The sequence below is a fragment of the Nicotiana sylvestris genome, chromosome 6, assembly GCF_000393655.2.
Source record: "Nicotiana sylvestris chromosome 6, ASM39365v2, whole genome shotgun sequence".
Classification (NCBI taxonomy): domain Eukaryota; kingdom Viridiplantae; phylum Streptophyta; class Magnoliopsida; order Solanales; family Solanaceae; genus Nicotiana; species Nicotiana sylvestris.
Window position 1 is genome coordinate 177,959,558 of NC_091062.1, and position 24,356 is coordinate 177,983,913.

The window sequence follows — 24,356 nt, forward strand, 5'->3', positions numbered from 1 at the left end:
TCAACTTCTGGGCAAGCAACCCTTTCTCAGTTCTACTCTCGAAAAATTGTCTTGCAGACTTGTAAATCAAATGAACTCCCCAACGTCTCGCAATGTGCCTTTGGATAGATGCCTCGAATAGGCCATACTGGTTAAAGTTTATAGCTTCTGTGCCAGAAGTCTGCAGCAAAGAACACAATGGTATGTAGGCAAAGCAAACACACCAGCTATAAGTTCTAGACCTCGTACTGACTTTACACTCTTTCTCCAGCACTTTAAACTTTCCAGATGATTATTGCATATCAATTTGGCTTTGATGAAAGTATAGTCATACTTCCCTGATAGCCCTGAAACAGGATCGTGGACACCTGCCCCCATGCAAGTGACACAGCATATAGCAAAGCCCTCAAACCCATCATCATACCAATCCTCGGGCAGTTTAAGCAAGATCTTTTCCTCAGTACTCTGATGTTTAAACCATGTGGGGATAGCACGTTCAGGAAAGATAATACAATAAGTCATCCTATCATCCATGCTGTCTAAAAGAAACAAGCTCAGAATCTCATCCAAAACTGAGTTATCATCGCTCTTCTCTGTGTACGGTTGTTGATCAAAACTATAGTTGGTGAATGAGACCAAACACAACCTTCGGTATATCGACATAGCTAGCATAATTTGTCTGGCCAGAAAATCTTCTGCATACAATTCCTTTATATTTTGAGGAAGTTCGGGAAGTTTCTTAAGTTCATGACAGTGTGTTATGTTGAGATATCGAAGTCGATAAAGTTGACTGATGCCATCAGGTAGAGAAATAAACTTGTTTCTGCTAAGGTTTAGTTCCGATAGAGAAGTCAAGAACTTATGAGCATTAATCTTGTCACCAGATAAATTGCATCCACTGAGATCCAAACTTTTCAATTCCCTCAAACCCTGAAATGCACAAGGGAATATCAAACCTGTAGCAGATTGACACTTCATCTCCCGTCTACCTTTTAATGATAGGATTTTAAGTTTGCTTAAGTTTTCCATAGAATCTGGTAGTCGCCAAATGGCAGTGTTTCCAGCATAGAGCTCCTCCAATTCTTCTAGATCACCCAGGCTTTCTGGAAAAGTGGCCAGTTTTAAGCAGCCTTTAAGAATTAAAACTTTCAGTTTTCTCATCTTGCTAACACTGGCTGGGAGTCTTACAAGATTTTCACATGAATGCAAATCAAGCAAACTAATACCCAAGAGCCGTCCTATTGATGAGGGTAGTTCCCGAATTGCAGTACGTCCCAAAAGAATCTCTGATAGCAATTCCATATTCCCCCGAATTTCTGGAAGAGTATCTAATTTCTCACAACCAGAGAGGTTGAGGCTTTCAAGAGATTCCATTTGAATACTGCTCGGTAAAAACTTGAGATTTTTACAGTTCTTCATGTTCAGAGAAACAAGCTTTTTGATATTGCCAATGGATGGATGAACATCTTTCAAGCTTAAACAACTTTTCAGTATTATCCTCTGCAGGTTTGGAATCTCAGAAAAATTGGGTGTTCGGAGTAAATTACTCTGAAAAACTTAAATTGAGAATCGTCAACTTGTCAAATGCCTGCTTATAAAAAAGTATAAGAATAGAAAGTCAGCTTTAACTAACTCTTTTTCTTTGAAAGAAAACGAAATACTTAAAGAACCATAATGAAAGAGATCACCAATACCTTTGGTTCCTTGCAAATTTCAACAAGAGAACTAAAAGTCATATTGAGCCCAACAAGGTTTCTTGGTTGAAAATTTGTTGGTAAAGATTCAAAACTGTAGTAAGACCAATCAAGCCATTTCAAGCTACTGGGGAGATATTCAATAGTGCCAGAAACTTGTTCATAATGTCGGACCTCCTCCCCTTTGACCATGAGTAACCTAAGACAAGGCATATTTCTAAAAGCTTTGCTCCACTTGCATATATGTCGGTCTGAGCCAATTGGTACCATTATGCCTTTTACTGACTCTGTCCACTGAAAATGGAAGAAGTAACTACGTTAACCAGAATTCACATTAAAGAGCAAGACTCTATTCTCCTTAGACAAAGCATAATGGAGCTTTCATTCAGAGTTGAATCAAATAGTTTCATGACTTTATTAAGAACAGCTTTCTCTTATCATATAATTCAGTTGCTACAGTAGTTCAGTTAAATATACATTTTCCTTATCAAAAAGAAATTATCATATAATACATTTATTTCTCAACTAAAAATGCCTAATAAACTCAAGATTCTATGTCCTACATTTAGAAAATCTCTTTCCCTTAAAAACCCAAAATCTACTAGCTGCTTCACAACCCTTTTTTTAATAAAGTTACTTGCTTCTTCAACTTGAAAACCAGCAGAAAATCCTAAGTGGATACATGGAAGTTTTAAAAGAAAATTCATTCGAAAGTTCGTTCCATATAGCATAGCCTCTACGAATTGTTAAACCACAAAAAGCAAAGTTATGTTGAAACCTATCAAAGGATAGCTTCCCCTATAATCTAAAATAAAGTACATTTACTTCTAGAATCCTATATTACGTTTCAACTATTAGTTCCTCATATAATTCTTCTCTAAGAGGGAGAAGACTTTGCAACAATCTAATTTACAAGAAAAAATTTCTTCTCAAAATAGTACTCCCTCCATTACATTTTATGTTTCTTAGATTGACTGGACACGAAGTTTAAGAATGTAAAGACTATTGAATCTTGTGATCTTAAACTAAAAGTAACATACAAAAAAATACTCTTATAATCTTATGGTCTTAAACATGGAATTAAAGACTTACCAAATATGAAAAATGGCAGTTTTTAAAGCAAATTAGAAAGGAACCTAAGACACATAAATTGAAAAGGAGGGAGTGCCAAATGTCATCAGTCAAATTAGCTCTCAGACAAATAACGGCATTACTGAAAAAAGACACTGCAACAAATTACTTTGTAGTAAAAGTAAATTATATCACTATTTATAGGTAGTAAAGAAGGCGCTCACTAAAATGTACTTCCATTAAGACAAATAAAATGAATGTATACGAAGCAATATGAGAGACAAATCATATGACAAAAGTCAATAAAAGTTTGTAGAGCTGAATTGTGATAACACAAAAAAAGGGACATTAATTTTGTCTTTTTTTCTTCTATTGGCAAGAAACACTGATATTTAGAGAAAATCAAAAAAATGAACAACATTAAATTGTAAAAAAGAAAAAATAGACGATTCAATGAATCAATCAACTATGCCATGATCTCAAATTACTTCGTATTGAACTAAATCAAACCTTTATATTCATCCTGCTCTATTCAAATTAGTATTCACAAGAATCATCATACTTAGAACTATTGTGCCGCTGGCTGTCAACCTACTATAATCCTCCTTTACGAACTTAGGACCGCCACCGGCTGTACTTTGTTCACACGGGCGGAGTTATGAAAATAGAACTAGCTCCTAATGATTTAAATAAGACATCATAAGGAAAAATTGGGCCTATGAGTAATTTTCTTTTACTAATATTACTTTAGTGGATAATAGGTCATAAGAATTTGACATTTTTTAGCATATCAAAAAATAAAAGAATCAAGAGCACAAGATCTAATACAAGTATCATAATTGAAACTAAAACTCTAGTAATTGTATATTGAGTAGCTATACAAATTAAAATCTCCCAAAGGCACATGTGATAATATATGAAAGTAGAATCCGTAATAAAACTATTCTCATTGATGGCCACATGAGAGACACATGCCCGCAAAATAGAAGGAATGTAATTCAAAGATACCAGAGTATACTTGTCACCAAGATGTTGCAATTGATTTAATTAAGAAAACAGCCCATAACTTGAAGTTTATACTATTAAGAAAAATGTTTTAGTCCTAAAATGCTGTACAACTCGATGTCTATTGTCTAGCTTTCACTTTTCATGAATCCCAAAAAAATGCAAAAGAAACAAGACAAATCTCAAGCATCCTCAAAATGATTAGAGGAGACACATACCTGATTTGCAGAAAAAACAGTTTCTATATCGTTTTCATGCCATATTCTACTATGGTTCCACGGTTTGTCCTGATCAACATCACGTGCCAATTGCTGACCCATTTGTTCAATCAAATCATGCATCTCAACTATTCCTTCTGAAATATAAAGAAGTGATTTCTTTGTAAGGACATCTATTCCAATCTCTGATTTGAAGCCAAAACTATTTAGTATTGCTATCACAAAATCTCTCCTTTTTCCTCTAAAGAAGCATGCAATATCAAGAAATATATTCTTGTCTTCACAGGACAATCCATCTACACTTAAGCTGAGCTGCTTAACAATTTCTTCGTATCCAGTATCTTTGAGTCTATCCAATGCGCTTCTCCACTCAGTTATGCCTCGTTTGTAGAGAAAATAACCCAATACCGTAAGAGCTAAGGGTAAACCTTTAGCATAATCTACTACAGACTTAGAGAGTTTTAAAAACTCTTTATCTGGAGTCCTCTTCTGAAAGGCATGCCAACTAAAAAGTTCAAGAGCCCCCCATTTCGCCAATTCAGGGACAGAATATAACTCGTCGTGGCAACGAAGTAAATCTGCATTTCGGGTTGTTGTAATGATTCTACTGCCATCACCAAACCAATCATGCTTTCCAACTAAATACTCCAACTGGTGGTTGTCATCCACATCATCAAAAACAATTAAAACCTTCCTGAGACAAAACTTTCCTTTTAACATGTCAGCTCCTTCATAAAAACTTGCTACCTTCAAAGATTTTTCATTTAAGATTCTTGAAAGAAGTGTCTTCTGCAAGTGTTTTATCCCATGCTTCTTCGATTCTTCTCTAACATTTGCAAGAAAACAAGACCCTTGAAACTGATTAGAAATATTGTCAAAGATTTTTCTTGCGACCGTTGTCTTCCCCACACCACCCATTCCCCATATTCCCACAAAATAAACACCTCCTGATCCAACTTTCAACATTGATTCCACTCCACCAGTACGAGATTCGACTCCCACTAAATACTTCTCAGTTGCTGAAACTGTGTGGTGCACATTTTGAAATTTCTCGTGTACAATCCGATCAATGCATTCTGCTTCATTCCTGTGATGAATAAGAACGTAATAATTAATAACAAAGTAGTGAAACTTATTCAATGCTAAGCAGAGCCCATGTTCAATGTAATTCTTTATTGAAACTTGTATAAAATGTCCAAAGAATCAAGATAGTTAAAGCAACCAGAAATCCTGTCGATGTTTTTTCTCTAAGCTGTCCTCTGTGCCACCATTTTTCAGATTCCAACAAACGAACAGTTTCATTCCCATTTTAAACAAAGACCTACTTCGTCCAAACAAAATGCAACTCAAACTAGCTTTTCATCGTTATGTGGTTAGCTTCTGCATTTCGAGTTGTATTTGCTATGAGTAAAAGGAATTGAGTGGAGATAGATGTTGACAAGTGAAAACAATTCCTGGTATTAAAAGGTGTAACGTTGTTTGCCGAGCTTTAAATTGAAGAGGAAAAAAGAAATTTTATGAGATTTAGCAAGATTATTCTTGAAAAAACAGTCATTCATGCCTGCGACTCTACTGGTGCCAAAGCAGGATACACTAAAATTAGAAATTGGTTTAATAACACATGATATTACATCTTTTTATTTTTAGCCAAGAAGCAAGAGGCCTGATCAACACATTCTACCTCCTTAATAACACTTGCAACATATTTGAATCACTATGATAATTAGTCATAGGGGTTAAAAATGATTATAATCATGCAAAGTGTTGGGTGTTGCAACTTTGCTCATATAACATTTGAACTAAGCTTGTATGACCCCATCGTGCAGCTAGAGCTCGGTTCAAGGAACACTTTCAAAGTGCTAGCTCAAGCTTAATTGTAAATTATTTTGCGAAGCAAATGTTTGATTTGCTGTTTGTGAGTGATTTTATACTCTACTTTCTTCAAGCCCTTTTTTTAATAAGTAATAGAAAGAGTAGCATTATGTCAGAAAAGCAGCATAAAGAAAGTGCTGGTTGGTATGTACAACCCATTACAAACTGAGCATAGTACAGGTTTTAGATCATTAGAGAAAAATTTAATTAATAAATCAGCACTAAGTTAGTGATGTATATGTATAGCATAGGGATTACAGAAAGCTCAAACTCCTTTATGATTCTGCAAGGAGCTGAGAAACTCTCTCATGTTACCAGAATCATAAGTATTCTCCATCCTACACCAAAAAGTTGACAAAGAGATACATTTGAACTTAAAGCAAAGAGATAGACACTAAGGGTGTGTTTGGTACGAAGGAAAACGTTTTCCAATTTTCCCACGTTTAGTTGGCTTAAATGTTTTGGAAAACATTTTCCTCATGAATTCATTTTCCTCCTCCAACAACAACAACAACAGCCCAGTGTAATCCCACAAGTGGGGTCAGGGTACGCAGCCTTACCCCTACCTGGAAGGGCAGAGAGCATGTTTCCGATAAACTCTCGGCTAAAGAAAAGATGGAAGAAGCACTAATAGCAAGTAATAGCAAGACAAGATATTTAGAAAACTAAATCCAAGATAGCAAAAGAGAATATGAAAGAAGTACCATAGCAAGTAATAATAGTACAAGATATGTAGTGATAGCAAACTAAGAGAGTACTGATAACAAGTAATAACAATACAAGATATGCGGTAAGAGCAAACTAAGGATAAAAGGAGGTACCCTACTAGCATTAATACTATTGAACGAAGGAAGACAAAGGGAAATACTCGACTATCTACTAACCTTCTACCCTAATCCTCAACCTCTACACTCTCCTATCAAGGGTCATGTTCTCAGTTAGCTCAAGTTGTATCATGTCCCGACTGATCACCTCTCCCCAAGACTTCTTTGACCTACATCTACCCTTCCTCGTACCCCCAAGGCCAACCTCTCACACCTCCTGACAGGGGCATCTGTGCTTCTCCTTTTAACATGCCCGAACAATCTTAGTCTCGCCTCTCACATCTTTTCCTCCATATGGGCCACTCCCACCTTGTCCCGAACAACTTCATTTCTAATTCTATCTTAACCTAGTATGCCCACACATCCATCTCAACATCCTCATTTCAGCTACTTTCATTTGCTGGACATAGGAGTTCTTGACTGGCCAGCACTCTGCCCCATACAATATAGTCGGTCTAACCACTACCTTGTAGAACTTACCTTTAAGTCTCAACGACACATTCTTATCGCACAAGACACCAGAAGCGAGCCTCCACTTCATCCACCATGCTCCGATACGATGTGTGACAATCTCCCCATCATTCTGAATTATAGACCCAAGGTACTTGAAACTCTCTCTCCTGGGAATGACTTGCGCATCAAGCCTCACGTCCCCGTTCGCTTCCTGGGTAACACTGTTGAACTTGCACTTCAAGTATTCTTTCTTGATCTTGCTCAACGTGAAACCTTTAGACTCAGGGTATGTCTCCAAACCTCTAGCCTCTTATTAACACCACATCGTGTCTTATCGATCAAGACTATATCTGCAAATAACATGCACTAAAGCACCCCCTTTGAACGCGTCGCGTCAATGTATCCATTGCCAAGGAAAACAAAAACAAGCTAAGAGTTGATCCCTAATGCAACTCCATCTTAACTGGGAAGTATTCAGAGTCTCCTCTTGCTATCCTTGCCCGTGTCTTAGCTCCATCATACACGTTCTGGATCACTTTAATATACGCTACAGGCACTCATTTAGCCTTCAAATATCTCCATAGAACCTCTCTTGGGACTTTGTCATAAGCTTTCTCTAGGTCAATGAATACCATAAGCAAGTCTTTCTTCATGGCCCTATATTGTTCCACCAATCTCCTCACAAGGTGGATGGCTTCCGTAGTCGACCGTCCCTGCATGAAACCAAACTGGTTCTCGAAAATGGACACACTTCTCATCCTCCCTTCTATCACCCTCTCCCAAACTTTCATCGTATGGCTTAACAACTTAATACCTCTATAGTTGTTGTAATTTTGGATATCCCCTTGTTCTCGTACAACGGAATCATCATACTCCACCTCGACTCTTCAGGCATCTTCTTCGCCCTAAAAATGACATTAAACAACCTAGAGAGCCTTTCCAACCCCGCCTTACCCACGCTATTCTAGAATTCCACAAGAATCTAGTCTGGCTCGGTCGCTCTACCCCTACTCATCCTGCGGATAGCACCTTCAACCTCCCCCACTCTTATGCGTCTACAGTACCCAAAATCTCGATGTCACTCTGAGTACTCCAACTCACCCAACACAATGCTCTTATCTCCCTCTTCATTCAAGAGTTTATGGAAGTAAGACTGCCATCTCTGCCTAATTTGTGCTCCTTCCAACAAAACTCTATCCTCCCCGTCTTCTATGCACCTCACTTATTCTAGATCACGGGCCTTCCTCTCTCTCACCTTAGCCAGCCTGTACAACTTCTTGTCCCCGCCTTTATCCCCAATTTCTTCATATAAATGACCGAACGATGTGGTCTTAGCCGCAGTAACCGATAACTTCACCTCCTTCCTAACCTTCATATACCCCTCACTATTATCCCCCTTCTCCCTCGTCTATGCTCACTTTCCCTTGTACCTCTTTGTTCCACGATCAGTCCCCTTTGTGGCCACTAGAGAAACCCTTCGAGACCCGTAACACCTCTCTTGTCGCCTCCAATTGGAGGAAAATGTTTTATCTATCAAGAGAAAATGTTTCCAAAACACTTTTTCAACCTTCCCTATCCCCACCAACTCCCCACACCCCACTCACCCCCACCCACTACCCACCCTCCCCTACCTTAACCCTACCCCCTCTGAGCACCTAATTTTTGATAATATTTAATTTTTTTTGTCGCTTCTTCTATGTAAATATTTTAGGGGGTTTTATCATACAAATTTTTAGCTTTGTTATACTTTTTATTATAGGTTAAAAATACAAAATTTTAGAAGGTGAATTATTACTATTACTATTATTTTATTTTTATTCTTATTTTTAAATAATAATAAAAAATCCAAAAAATATTAATTTTTTTAAAAATTTTCGGGAGAGATTTAAAAAAAATAAGAAAAAGGGAAGTATGAAATTAAAAAAAAAGTAAAATTAGGAGGAATTCTCTTTTAAAAAAGTAAAAGAAATTGAAAAATTTAAAAAATAAAAGTAAAGTTTTGTGAAAATTTTTAAAAATAAAAAGTAAAAGAAAGTTGGAATTAAAAAATAATATAAAGGTAGCTGAAAATTTTAAAAAAATTAAATTAAAATAAAGTAGAATTTTTTAAAGAAAAGTAAAAGAAAGTGCATTGTTTTTTTAAGAAAAAGTAAAATAAGTGGAATTTTCTTTTTAAAAAGTAAAAAAGTGGGATTTTAAATAAGATAAAAGTAATTAAAGTTGGAATTTAAAAAATAAAAGTAAGAAAGGTGGTAATTCTTTTTATAAAAAAAGAAAAGCAAAATGTAAGTGGGATTTCTTTTAAATAAAAAATTTAAAAAATTTAAAAAAAATCTGATTTTTTTTGAAACTTCTCCTATAAATAGAAGAGAAATATTTGAAGAAAAGAGGAGAAGAGAAGATGGAAGAATATTGAGAGAAAATAAATTTTCTTCTTCTATGCTAAAGAGTTTCTACTAGTTTTATTCTTTCTACCTATTTCTTTCAACAAAAAAAAAAACATATAGCCATTCATTACCTTGTTTAAAAAAAAATACCTCAAAAACAGGAGCTAAATCACACCAAAAATCAAATCCAAAAGCTTCAAACTCAATTTAAAAGATAGCCCAAAATACTAGCCCGAAGAGGTCGAAGTCGAGTTCGGTTCGAAAGGTTTCCGCTCGTTGCCTCTGATTGTGGTTCATTTGCACATTAAATTTGATGGTTGTTTGCTCCATATGTATTGAATAAGATCTTCATCTATAAAGGTACACAAACTGATACACTGGTACATCTTGTAAGCTACTCGAAGCATGAATGCAAAAAAAATGGGAAAGATTTGAAGCTGTAGTTTAATGTAGTCTTTTCTTTCTTTTACTGTCTGTATTTAGAACATTCTATGCGCTGCCCATGTAAACTCTTTAAACGACTCACTTTCAAAACTCAACTATAATAACTCGTGAGCATGTAAATAAGTTAGAATTCTTTTTCTTTCAATATAGAGACAAACGAAATAGAAAACATAGTCACTATAGGTCGATCCTTTTAAAACAAAAATGCAAATTGCGGGGCCCTCAATAATTGGTCATAATAAAATACTTAGAATTTGGGAAGGGCCGTTTAGCGAATTTTTACGGCCTTCCTCAAAGATAATAACGCGTTAGAATTTTTAGGCGCGATTTTTAATTAAATTACATTCTTCAATACGGGTGCGCATTTATGCGACCCAAATCCAAATCTCAACGAAATTGGAATGTATTAACAACTACGGGTGCATTGATTGTGACGTGGTTCGAGATGCATTTTCACGACGTTGCAATTCTATAAAATAAATGATAATAATAAAAGCGGTTTAAACTTAATAAAAGCACATAAGTCACAACATGTATTTAAATCAGATATTTAGCCATTATAACAATTTAAGCGACCGTGCTAGAACCACGGGATTCGAGGGTGCCTAACACCTTCCCTCGGGTCAACAGAATTCCTTACTTAGAATTTCTGGTTCGCAGACTTCATTTGGAAAAGTCGAAAATTTCCTCGATTTGGGATTCAAGATAAACCGGTGACTTGGGACACCAAAAGTCAAACCTTTCCCAAGTGGCGACTCTGAATTAAATAAATAATCCCATTTCGAATATTGTCACTTAAATTGGAAAAACTCCCTTTACGCATTTACCCTTGGGGGCAGGCGCGCAAAAAGGAGGTGTGACAGCTCTGGCGACTCCGCTGGGGAAAGAATCCAGAATCTCTGGTTCAGGGTTCAAGAATTCGAGCTTAGAATAATTGTTATATTTGGCTTTATTACCTAATCTTTATTACATGTTTGGGCATAACGTGCTAAATGTTTCCTTTTACCGCTTTGATATTATCTGAACTGTATATAAACTGTGCCGAAACCCTCCTCTTCTCATCTTCGGGGATGTGCTTGCTGGGCGAGACTCCCTATTCTGTTAGTGTCATACCCTGAAATAAGAAAGAGGCCGGACAAGTTACAAAGCCGGACGATCTCGCGGGTCCCCGGTACGTAGCCCTTCCTCGACTCGAGTTCTCCGCTCGGGTACACAGTCTAGAACAAATACCCAGGTTACGAACCTAGAATAACTCAGCTTCATGTCGGATCCCTAGTAGGAACGTTTGTTTGCATCATGTGCATTTGACTTTGGAGGCTCAACACAGGGGTTGGGTCTGTCTAGGACAGGTGTACCAAAATGACAAAAGACCATCCTGATGCATCCAACTTACTACTTGTGCATTTGTTTGTTTCGGACTTGCATGCCGACCGACTTTTGAATGTCTTGAGGAAAGGAAGATAGAGGTAGTTAATCGCCTGGTTTGAAAAAAAAATCAACGTCCAAATAGTGTCGAAACTCTGCCGAATTTTTGAAAGAAAAAAAAAAGTTTTGTTTATGAAAAATGGTTTTGTTTGCCAATGGAAAAAGAGTCTTGTTTTTCAAAAGAAGTTTGTTTTATCTGCTCGAACTACGCGGGTTTGATTCTCACCGGATGTGAGATACGTAGGCAAACCTCATCGGTTCCGACCCCGGTTTTCAAAAAATAATCCAAAAATATTTTCTTCGAGTCCCTTCTTTGAAAATATTTCCTTAAAAAATTTAAAAACAAAAAAAAAAAGTAGTTTTTAAACTCAAAAAAAAATGGTTTCCTTCTTTCTAATATCTTTCATACAAAAAAAAAATCAAAATCTAAAATACGGGTTTCTTTCATTCTGAAGTATTTTTCCAAAAAATCCAAAAAATATCAGAAACAAAAATCCAGAAAAAATTGCTCTTTAGCTGTCTTTATTTTGTAAATATCCATAAAAAATTTGAAAATATGAGTCCAAAAATATTTTCGCTTTTCTTTAGAAGTGCTTTTGTAAATAAATAAAAAAACTCAAAAATTCAAAATATTTTCTTAAAAGTGCCTCTTTCGAAAATTAAGAGGCGACAGCCAAAATCCAAAGAAAATATTTTCTTTCTTATTTAGAAAAAGATAGAACAAATGAAAATTCAAACAAAAATATTTTCTTTTTTACTTCTAAAATTCTCAAAGTTCCAATCAAAAGAAAAGGAATTTTTAGAATTCTTTCTTTCAAAAAATAAAAATAGAGTCAAATTCAAAACTCCAAAAAATATCCTTTTCTTCTTTTAAAGCATTTTTTTTTAGGAAAATCCAAAATAAACAAAAATCCAAAAAAAAAAACCTTTATTCTTTTAAAGCATTTTTTTTAAAAAAAAATTATTCCAAAAAGAAAAAAAAAGAGTTAGTTTACTTATTCTATTCACGATCTCCCGAACTACGCAAGATCTGATTCATGCGGGGTCATGATACGTAGGCAATCTCCATCGGATTCGATCATAGCCATAAAATAATTGAGTAAAAAAAAAGAGAAAAAATTAAAAAAAAATGCCAAAAACAAAAAAAGAGCGGCAAAAACAAGATCAAGAGTGGTTAAAGAGAGGCAGGAATAAAAGAAAAGAGGTACGTAGTGAAGAGGGTTAGTTTAAGGCCGGGATGAAACATGCAACCCGTTCAAACACATGTAGAAGCGTTTAACTGTTTAGGTGCATTGCATCCCAACGTGGATTTTCTATATGTTAAATGCCTCAAAACTAACAAGGTTGTGTGTGTGAGTAAATTAGCCAGGTTCTGTTCAGGTGATTGGTTTTGTTGGTATGCGTTGATGAATGCGCAACCTTACACGCGACCATAATATTATCCACAAAACTGAGCTCCACTTCCCAGAAATGTCCATCCTTACCAAGCTCCATACAATCCTCAATCAGATGTTCCCCGGTACAATCCTTGCCTAAGAGAGCCTTTCAGAAAGAATCAGTTCACCCCTATTGGTAAATCGTATTCAAGCTTGTTCCAAAAGCTGATTAGGCTAGATCTATTGCAGCCAGTGGACCAAATTCGGCTGAACCCCGAGTCCCCACCGCACTGAGCTGACACTATATGTGAATACCACTCTGGAGCAGTGAGGCACAGTACAAAGGACTGTTGGACCCTCAAAAGGGCAGTTGAAGATTCGATTGAAGCTGAAAGAATCGTTTTTCGGGATGAAGAAGCTCATGATGTGATGAACAATCAGTTGCCCGCCCACAACAACAGGCCAATAGTCAGAATGATTTGCGAAGATGAGGAATTTGATTCGGCACTGAAGGCCATTACAACCATTGCCGAGATAGAAGAAAAGCCATAAAATGGTTGCCAAACATGAAAGTTCCCCATCAGACGGGAGTCTTAGTAGCCAGTCTTGCTATCCTTTCTGCATCCAGATTATCTTAGGGTGTGATTCAGATGTTTTACTTTATTGTCTTACTTTCTTGTATAAACCCTTCTATCTTCAAAAAATTCAAAAAAAAAATCAATCAAAATCAAGAAAAAAAATGAAATTAATATTTCATTGTCTAGGAATGTCTCTTCTCTTAATCTTGTCATTTTTCTTTCTTATTCTCTTTTCAATTCTCTTAAATGCAGATTTCAATAACACGACATGCTTGCGGACTTCATGCCCGGATCCTGAAAGCCGTCAGACCTCGAAATAATGAATCAAGGATTAGATCGCAATGAAGATATGTTTAAGAAAATAAAACAAAGAGTTGGAAAAGCTGAAAGAAAATTGGGTCCAGATTGGAAAGGTACATACATTGCAACAAGAGTACTGCCAAAAGAGTGCGTTGTACTTGGGACACATCGATAAAAATGCCCTTGAAATAACTGTCAATGCAAATGCAGTCAAAAGTTACTATGTTGGATCCTACATATAGTTCTAATATTTTCCGGTTGAGATGACGAAGGCTTTCATTCTCGCTACCCAAACACTATCAACCCTTTGCAAACCCATTTGAGCTGGTTACTCTTCTTTGATTACCCTCTTTGGAACCTGAAAGTATTATTGAAAAATAAAATGAAAAAAAAGAAATTGAAATGAAAAAGAAAAATGAAGAAAAAAAGAAGAAGAAAGAATTGGAAAAATAAGAAAATATATATACAAAAAAAAGACAATGAAAATGAAAAAAAAAGGAAACAGAAGGGAAGAAGAAAGTGAAAAACAAAGCAAATCAGAAAAACAAAATATTTGCTTGAACTACGTCTTGACTTGATTCCTAAAGGATACGTAGGCAGCCTCTATCTGGGGTTCAGTCACAGCAAAACAAAAATCCAAAGTCCCCCAAAAGTGAAACTGGGGCAGAAGTTATAATGGTTCGGCAATGATCCCGCCCAAAAGGTTCCAAAGTTGTAGTTCAATCCTAATTCTTTTCACCCCAAACCTTGTTCAAGTCCTTCTGATCAATCGACAAAGCGGTTCAAAATGGGAGGATGGAGTTATTTGGATCTGATACAACAAAATGAGAGGAATAAAATGAGAGAGTCTTATTGGTGAAAACCCATACGGTCACCGTAAGACGACGGTAAGCAGAGAAAATCAAAATGAGAGTCTTGTTAGTGAAAACCCACACGGGCACTATAAGGAGATGGTAAGAAATGAAATGAAAAATGCCAGCTCGTGAAAACCCACAAAGGGCTCCCATGATCGAAAATAAGATCCCCATAGCCATCGGCATCAACAGAGTCCTGATAAGGTTCCTCGGTATTCAAGGCAAAGTTGTGATGAATTTTTGAGAGTCGGACGGTTTACACAGATCAGGCATCCAGTCCAAAAGGCATGTCATGTTCATTGAAGTCCGCATGTACTCCAGATAAGTCCTTCTCTCCTTTCCCCGAAAGGGACACTTCTAGTTTTAAACTCATTCTCCATTCAATTATTTGTTTCTCTTTGAATCCCTTTTGGTCTAACACTGTTCCAAAACCAAGACAAAGAAAGGATGGCAAGACTGATTTACAGGGCTTTCGTTTGATACACGCTAATGTGAAAAAGGCACCCAGCCTCAGCAGGTGCATCAAGTCGACCTCGACTGTCCATGGCGGCCGATGCTCAGGAATCAAAACTCTTGGAAGGAGAAAATCAAATTAAAGCGCCTATAAAGTCAATTGAAGTTGAAAGGGTTGAGTTTCACATGGCTAATCGCCTCAGCGAAGTTGAAGAAACCAAGGTACCCCCAAATGCTCTAAAATTGAAGTTGTAAGAAAGAAGACAAAAAATAAAGGCCTACAAAGGCAAAATAAAGTTGGAAAGGTTAAGTCCCACGCGATTAGCCACTGCAGTTAGGTTTGAGGATAAAAAATTCTCTGATGCTTCGGAAAAAAAAAACAAATGATTTGCCTGAACTACGTCTGACTTGATTCCGAAAGGATACGTAGGCAGCCTCTCTCTGGGGTTCAGTCATACCAAAACAAAAATCCAATTTTCCCTGAAGTTGAAACTGGGGCAGATGTTATAATGGTTCAACCACGGGCACACCAAATGGTTCCGAAGTTGTAATTTCATCCACAATTCTTTTTACCAAAAACCAAGTACAAGTCCTTCGGATCAATTGCCAAAGGCGGGGGAAACCAAGAAATATCATGGTTGGAAGCCGATGCATTCTAAAATTAAGAGAAATAAAATGAGAGAGTCTTGTCGGTGAAAACCTTCGGGCACCATGAGGCGACGAGAGTAGAGAAACCAAGAATAAGAGAGTCCGTTTAGTGAAAACCGCAAAAAGTACTATCGGGCGACGTTGAGAAGAGAAATGAGAGAGGTCGACTAGCGAAAACCCGCAAAGGGCGCTGTAGGCCGAAAAGATGATTTCACCACAGAAAGTTCTGGCAAGGTTCCCTAGTTGGGAAACATAGATCCGTTTTGGTTCTTGAGGAAATGCAAGTTCGTGAGGATTCGGGCATCTAGTCCAAAAAGTATGTCATGTCAGTTTGAAGCTGGCATGCACCTCAGATAAGTTCTTCTTTTTCCCCGAAAGGGACGCTTCTCTTTTAAATTCGTTTTTCCGCTCTTTGTTTACCTTTCCTTGAATCCCTTTCGGCTTAACCCTAAATTCAAAAATGTGTTAGAAAGAAAAGGTGGCAGGACCGGTTTCACAAAGCTCCGACTGGCAAGAGGTGAAGAAAATACCCAGCCTCAACGGTGCGTCAGTCCAATCCCGACTGATCATGATGTTTGATTACCTCAAAAGCAAAGGAATTAAAAAAAAGAAAAAATAAAGAGAAGAAAGTCAAAGGCAAAAGTCTGGGAAGCGGAATGAGAACCAAAGCCTTACACGGGCGAGTCATCATGAAATCCTGAAATCTGAGTCTTATTAGTTTGAAAGGGGGTCGCATTTGAAGCCAATCAATGTCGAAGTTTCTCAACAGAAATGAGGCCGGGACCAAGCAATTGGAATGATCAAGTCCACCGAACCAACCACCGTTTTCAAACTGACAATTGTTCTTTGTCTGGAAAATTGAAACAGGTGCAATGCAAAGCAACCATGCAAGAAACAGGTGCAACCAAAGGGAAAAGAAATGCAAGAAACAGCTTTGCAGCAAGGAATCAACGCAAGAGGGAAGTTTCCTCCGAATTCTTTCCTGCATGTTTACTAAACAAAAAAAAATAATAAAAAAAATAATAAAAACGAAAAGAGAAATAAGAAGAAAATTCCAAAAAAAATGGGTTAGTTTAGAATCCCCAATATCAACCTATTTTTCGCCAACATTAGGGCTCCAATCTATAAGTTAAAATTTTAGACATAGGGCCTCCATTCCCTAGTCGCCTTTGCCATCATTAGGGCTCCAATCCCTAAGTTGAGATTTTAGACATCCTCCATTCCCTAGTCGCCTTTGGCCAACATTAGTGCTCCAATCCCTGAGTTGAGATTTTAGACATAGGGCATCCATTCCCTAGTCACCTTTGCCAACATTAGGGCTCCAATCCCTGAGTTGAGATTTTAGACATAGGGCCTCCATTCCCTAGTCGTCATTAGCCAATATTAGGGCTCCAATCCCTGAGTTGAGCGATTTTCTTTTAGCCGACATTAGGGCTCCAATCCCTGAGTTGAGCGATTTTTGTATAGCCGACAATAGGGCTCCAATCCCTGAGTTGAGCGATTTTCGTTTAGCCGACATTAGGGCTCCAATCCCTGAGTTGAGCAATTTTCCTTTAGCCAATATTAGGGCTCCAATCCCTGAGTTGAGCAATTTTCCTTTAACCGACATTAGGGCTCCAATCCCTGAATTGAGCAATTTTCTTTTAGCCGACATTAGGGCCCCAATCCCTGAGTAGAGCAAGTTTCCTTTTGCCAACATTAGGGCTCCAATCTCTAAGTTGAGATTTTTAGACATAGGGCCCCCATTCCCTAGTCACTTTTGCCAACATTAGGGCTCCAATCCATGAGTTGAGATTTTAGACATAGGGCCTCCATTCCCTAGTCACTTTTGCCAACATTAGCGCTCCAATCCCTATGTTGAGATTTTAGACATAGGGCCTCCATTCCCTAGTCACCTTTGCCAACATTAGGGCTCCAATCCCTAAGTTGAGATTTTAGACATAGGGCCTCCATTCCCTAGTCGCCTTTTGCCAACATTAGGGTTCCAATCCCTGAGTTGAGATTTTAGACATAGGGTCTCCATTCCCTAGTCACCTTTGCCAACATTAGGGCTCCAATCCCTGAGTTGAGATTTTAGACGTAGGGCCTCCATTCCCTAGTCACTTTTGCTAACATTAGGGCTCCAATCCCTGAGTTGAGATTTTAGACATAAGGCCTCCATTCCCTAGTCACCTTTGCCAACATTAGGGCTCCAATCCCTGAGTTAAGATTTTAGACATAGGGCCTTCATTCCCTAGTCACCTTTGCTAACATTAGGGCTCCAATCCCTAAGTTGAGATTTTAGACATAGGGTCTCCATCCCCTAGTCACCTTTGCCAACATTAGGACTCCAATCCCTGAGTTGAGATTTTAGACATAGGGCCTCCATTCCCTAGTCGCCTTTTACCAACATTAGGGCTCCAATCCCTGAGTTGAACCTTTTTAGACATCGGGCCTCCATTCCCTAGTCACATTTCGCCAACATTAGGGCTCTAATCCCTGAGTTGTGCCTTTTAGACATAGGGCCTCCATCCCCTAGTCGCCTTTAGCCAACATTAGGGCTCCAATCCTTGAGTTGAGCATTTTTTCAGCCAGCATTAGGGCTCCAATCCCTGAGTTGAGCAATTTTCCTTTAGCCGGCATTAGGGCTCCAATCCCTGAGTTGAGCAATTTTCCTTTAGCCGACATTAGGGCTCCAATCGATGAGTTGAGCAATTCGCCTTTACCAATATTAGGGCTCCAATCCCTGAGTTGAGATTTTTAGACATAGGGCCTCCATTCTCTAGTCGCCTTTTGCCAACATTAGGGTCCCAATCCCTAAGTTGAGATTTAAACATAGGGCCTCCATTCCCTAGTCGTCTTTATTGCCAGCATTAGGGCTCCAATCCCTGAGTTGAGATTTTTTAGACATAGGGCCTCCATTCCCTAGTCGCCTTTTGCCAACATTAGGACTCCAATCTCTAAGTTGAGATTTTTAGACATTGGGCCTCCATCCCCTAGTCGCCTTTTGCCAACGTTAGGGCTCCAATCCTTAAGTTGAGATTTTAAACGTAGGGCCTCCATTCCCTAGTCGTCTTTATTGCCAGCATTAGGGCTTCAATCCCTGAGTTGAGATTTTTAGACATAGGGCCTCCATTCCCTAGTCGCCTTTTGCCAACATTAGGACTCTAATCCCTAAGTTGAGATTTTATAGACATAGGGCCTCCATCCCCTAGTCGGCTTTTGCCAATGTTAGGGCTCCAATCCCTAAGTTGAGATTTTAAACGTAGGGCCTCCATTCCCTAGTCGTCTTTATTGCCAGCATTAAGGCTCCAATCCCTGAGTTGAGATTTTTTAGACATAGGGCCTCCACTCCCTAGTCGTCTTTTGCCAACATTAGGACTCTAATCCCTAAGTTGAGATTTTATAGACATAGGGCCTCAATCCCCTAGTCACCTTTTGCCAACGTTAGGGCTCCAATCCCTAAGTTGAGATTTTAGACATAGGGCCTCCATTCCCTAGTCGTCTTTATTGCCAACATTAGGGCTCCAATCCCTGAGTTGAGATTTTTAGACATAGGGCCTCCATTCCCTAGTCGTCTTTTACCAACATTAGGGCTCCAATCCCTGAGTTGAGATTTTTAGACATAGGGCCTCCATTCCCTAGTCGCATTTTTTGCCAACATTAGGGCTCCAATCCCTAAGTTGAGATTTTTAGACTTACGGCCTCCATTCCCTAGTCGCCTTTTTGCCGACATTAGGGCTCCAATCCCTAAGTTGAGATTTTTAGACATAAGGCCTCCATTCCCTAGTCGCCTTTTGTCAACATTAGGGCTCCAATCCCTGAGTTGAGATTTTTAGACATAGGGCCTCCATTCCCTAGTCGCCTTTTGTCAACTTTAGGGCTCCAATCCCTAGTTGAGATTTTAGACATAGGGCCTCCATTCCCTAGTCGCCTTTCTTTTCCAACATTAGGGCTCCAATTCCTAAGTTGAGATTTTTAGACATAGGGCCTCCATTCTCTAGTCGCCTTTTTGCCAACATAGGGTATCCACTCCCTAGTCGAGGTTATTTTAGATATAGGGCTCCATTCCCTAATCTCTTCCTCCTAAAGACACACAATACTTATTTTACCGCTTTCAAAACAAAAAAAAATGTTTAGATTTTAGTTACAAATAACTTACAAAATTTTCCTAGTGAAAACAGGGGCAGAAAAATTTCGTTCGTTTGTTTGTTTTGGTGTCTGAGCAGGTTTGGTCTCGAGGCACAAGGTCTGAGACAACCAAAAGAATGAGTTTCAATCCAAAATAAAGAAAAGAAGAAAAGGAGCAAAAAGAAATGAACTCAAAGTGTTGATGTGGAGAAAGATGTGGATTGTTCAAGATATGATTGAAGTCACAAGCTTCGCATGTCCCGCCTTGATCCGAAAAGCTGAAGAAGAATGAACCAACAGTTGCAGCTAACGAGCACCAAGATTCAGATCAGAGTCTGCAGGAAGAACCAGTCAAGATCAAGGACAAGTTTCACAAGACTCATAGATAGGAATCTTGTAACTCATAGCTGATAGGCTTGTTTAGTTTCTCTTTGATTTTTGATATAATAACAGAATCGCGGACCGGAGCCTCGACGGAACCTCACTCGACTCCTCAACTCATTATTCCATCATTTTTCTTGAACTACACGCGACCTGATTCCCTTATAACCCGGGATATGTAGGCTCTTTTCTCCTATCCTTATTTCTTCTCTTTTGAATAAAGATATGTTCAAAAATTAGTCACATGACTCACCTTATCTTTGCTTGAAAACTCTTCATGTTTCCAAGCAAAGAGGGGCAGCTGTGAGCACCTAATTTTTGAATAAATTTTTTTTTTGTCACTTCTTCTATGTAAATATTTTAGGGGGTTTTAACATACAAATTTTTAGCTTTGTTATACTTTTTATTATAGGTTAAAAATACAAAATTTTAGAAGGTGAATTATTACTATTAATATTATTTTATTTTTATTCTTATTTTTAAATAATAATAAAAAATCCGAAAAATATTATTTTTTTTTAAAATTTTCGGGAGAGATTTAAAAAAATAAGAAAAAGGGAAGTATGAAATTAAAAAAAAAGAAGTAAAAGTAGGTGGAATTCTCTTTTAAAAAAGTAAAAGAAAGTGAAAAATTAAAAAAATAAAAGTAAAGTTTTGTGGAAATTTTTAAAAATAAAAAGTAAAAGAAAGTTGGAATTAAAAAATAATATAAAGGTAGCTGAAAATTTAAAAAAATTTAAATTAAAATAAAGTAGAATTTTTTAAAGAAAAGTAAAAGAAAGTGGATTGTTTTTTTAAGAAAAAGTAAAATAAGTGGAATTTTCTTTTTAAAAAGTAAAAAAAGTGGGATTTTAAATAAGATAAAAGTAATTAAAGTTGGAATTTAAAAGATAAAAGTAAAGAAAGGTGGTAATTCTTTTTATAAAAAAAGAAAAGCAAAATGTAAGTGGGATTTCTTTTAAATAAAAAATTAAAAATATTTAAAAAAAATCTGAAATTTTTTGAAAATTTTCCTATAAATAGAAGAGAAATATTTGAAGAAAGAGGAGAAGAGAAGAGGGAAGAATATTGAGAGAAAACAAATTTTCTTCTTCTATGCTAAAGAGAATTTCTACTAGTTTTATTCTTTCTACTTATTTCTTTCAACAAAAAAAAATATATATAGTCATTCATTACCTTGTTTAAAAAAAAGTACCTCAAAAACAGGAGCTAAATCACACCAAAAATCAAATCCAAAAGTTTCAAACTCAATTTAAAAGATAGCCCAAAATACTAGCCCGAAGAGGTCGAAGTCGAGTTCGGTTCGAAAGGTTTCCGCTCGTTGCCTCTGATTGTGGTTCATTTGCACATTAAATTTGATGGTTGTTTGCTCCATATGTATTGAATAAGATCTTCATCTATAAAGGTACACAAACTGATACACTGGTACATCTTGTAAGCTACTCGAAGCATGAATGCAAAAAAAATGGGAAAGATTTGAAGCTGTAGTTTAATGTAGTCTTTTCTTTCTTTTACTGTCTGTATTTAGAACATTCTATGCGCTGCCCATGTAAACTCTTTAAACGAATCACTTTCGAAACTCAACTATAATAACTCGTGAGCATGTAAATAAGTTAGAATTCTTTTTCTTTCATTATAGAGACAAACGAAATAGAAAACATAGTCACTATAGGTCGATCCTTTTAAAACAAAAAATGAGGCATGCCTTGCCAAACAAAAATGCAAATTGCGGGACCCTCAATAATTGGTCATAATAAAATACTTAGAATTTGGGATGGGTCGTTTAGCAAATTTTTACGGCCTTCCTCAAAGATAATAACGCATTAGACTTTTTAGGCGCGATTTTTAATTAAATTACATTCTTCAATTCGGGCGCGCATTTATGCGACCCAAATCCAAATCTCAACGAAATCAGAATGTATTAACAACCACGGGTGCATTGATTGCGACGTGGTTCGAGATGCATTTTCACGACGTTGCAATTCCATAAAAAAAAATAATAAAAGCGGTTTAAACCTAATAAAAGCACACAAGTTATAACATGTATTAAAATCAGATATTTAGCCATTATAACAATTTAAGCGACCGTGCTAGAACCACGGGATTCAGGGGTGCCTAACACCTTCCCTCGGGTCAACAGAATTCCTTACTTAGAATTTCTGGTTCGCAAACTTCATTTGGAAAGTCGAATATTTTCCTCGAATTGGGATTCAAGATAAACCGGTGACTTGGGACACCAAAAGCCAAACCTTTCCCAAGTGGCGACTCTGAATTAAATAAATAATCTCATTTCGAATATTGTCACTTAAATTGGAAAAACTCCCCTCACGCATTTACCCTTCGGGGTAGGCGCGCAAAAAGGAGGTGTGAAACCCCCTCCCATACCGCCCCCACCCCACCCCCATCCTACACCCGACCTTAAATAGAAAAAGTATTTTATTTCATTTCAACAAAATGAATAGTTTCTTTACATGGTATAGACTAGATATTTTCTTTTATTTCAGCAAAATGAATATTTTCTTTTCATGTTGTGGAAAGAGTACTTTCTTTTTTCAACCAAAAAAGAGTATTTTCTTTATAGTTATACTGGGTCGTTGTTGTTGTTATGGAACATAAGTTTCAATATTGTTTTTGCGTGAAAAAATAATTAGCACATTAGTTCTTTTGGGTTTGTGTGAATTTTACATGGAGATTTGGGGAAAGGGGGATAATGAGAGTAGAATAAAAAATTAATTTTCTAAAAAATATTTTTTATTCTCTAACCAAACACTAGGAAAACAATTTCGGAAAAAGTTATCCACTCACCAACCAAACAAGGAAAATAAATGATAGAACCACTCTTTTTCCGGGAAAATATTTTTCAGGAAAATATATTTTTATGTAAAACATTTTCCTTCATATCAAACACACCCTAACTTACTCTCGAAACATCTTTGATCTCTTTCTATCCAAATCAGTCAACATGCTTTTTCGGGGAGAGATACTATTTTGCCAATCGAGTCACTGATATTCATACCTAATGATTTTCCACAAAGTAACCAATATCATATTGGTATCATTTCCAAATTCTATTTAGTCCGCTAAAAGATAGTGTATGAAAAGATGATTTATATTTTCAACATCTTTTTCACACATAAAGCAGATATCGCAATATATAGAGCCCTCACCTCTGTAAGTTGTTTGGTTTTAATGCAACATTTCACAAACAGTCAACCAACAGAACTAATGATGGCAAAACAAACAACAGATTAGCCTTTTAATCAGCTTGAATGTTTTTTCGGTTTAGCTTGGTTTTTTCCTTTATCTTGAACACCGCTATTTAGGAATGTGACAAACACGTAATGGACTTTTTTTTAATCAAACTGAACTCATAAACTAGTTAATTCACTTACCCATTAGCACATTTACGAAGATCCCATCCTGTTATATTAGCTGCTTTTTGGAGAGCGTCAGTCCACCTCTGCACCTTCTCTGAATCACTACCGTTGAAATTTGCCTTGTGTTTGGCCATCGCCTTTGCGAAGCTAATTCCGGTTCTTTGCATGCGCACATATGATGGGTCAACATTGTAGAATATAGAGATAGCTTCCTATCCCTTCTTTTCAACACACTCCATAATTTTGGTGAGTTCCTCCAAGCACCATATCGATGAAGCATAATATTTGGAGAATATGATTATGGCAATTCTTGATTCTTCAATGGCTTTCAATAGCTCTGCTGAAATGGGTCTTCCTCTTTCAAGTTTCTCATCGTCTTTGAATACGTTGACTCCTCTATCTTCCAAACGTTTGTGGAGATGGGCCACAAAGTTGTTGCGGGTATCTTCACCTCTAAAGCTCAAGAAGGCATCATATTTCCATTTTTGGTTCAATTCCTTTTGGGAATCCATGTGGAACTAATGGGTACTTAGAATCTAGCAAAGAGAAAGAAGATGGGAAGCAAAAAAAGATCGAGAAAAGTTGGGAACATTTTAAGTTATTCATTGACTGAAACAAGGAAGAGTCAACGGGTCCAACTTTGCCCGATGTTTCCTCTTCCAACATAGATTGGATTAAAACTTTGGAAAAAAAAGTTTTTAAAGTTATATTAAAAACTAATTTTTAAAAATTAAAGTTACATTTGGATATATATTTTATTTGAAAAAAAGTTGAAGTTTTGTGAGTAGAGGAAAATTTTTATCCAAAAATTATCCTAAACCAGTTGAATAATTTTGAAGTTTTTTTTTTCTGAAACATGATCATATTTCATAAATAGACAATGTTTTCAAAAAAAATTTGAAAAAAT

The 24,356-nt window shown here is 37.0% G+C and overlaps 1 pseudogene; it reads right to left on the reverse strand.

The window, feature by feature from the left end:
• Nucleotides 1-1,479: 1,479 nt before the first annotated feature.
• On the reverse strand, nucleotides 1,480-23,961 carry LOC104230824 (disease resistance protein Roq1-like; annotated as a pseudogene).
• Between the last annotated feature and the right edge of the window lie 395 nt (nucleotides 23,962-24,356).